Raw genomic sequence first — 349 nt, 5'->3', positions numbered from 1 at the left:
AGTTGGTTGGTCTCAAGGAAAAGAAAGTGTAGAGAAAAGAGGAAGAGAGAGAGAGAGAAAGACCAGTATTCCTCGGGTTACGTGGAAAACCAATAAAGCCCTTACACAGGACTTGTACCACTCACGAAGGCACAGGGCATCCTCTCGAGGAGGTCTTGAAAGCCCGAGCAGAAAAGTGAGCTCGGCAGGCTTCCATGCTCCAAAGAGCTGGCCATGGAGAACAAGAAGGAACCTCAACCTCCCGGGTTTCGGCACCAAAAAATGTAGGGTAAGGGAATTAGAGAAAATGAGGTTCAGAGAAAGAATGAGACCGGCACTTTACAGGAACAGATCACCTTTAATGAGGCAA

Source organism: Bison bison, unplaced genomic scaffold (assembly GCF_000754665.1).
Source record: "Bison bison bison isolate TAMUID 2011002044 unplaced genomic scaffold, Bison_UMD1.0 scf7180017860338, whole genome shotgun sequence".
Lineage (NCBI taxonomy): Eukaryota > Metazoa > Chordata > Mammalia > Artiodactyla > Bovidae > Bison > Bison bison.
Note: the sequence above shows the minus strand (reverse complement) of the source record.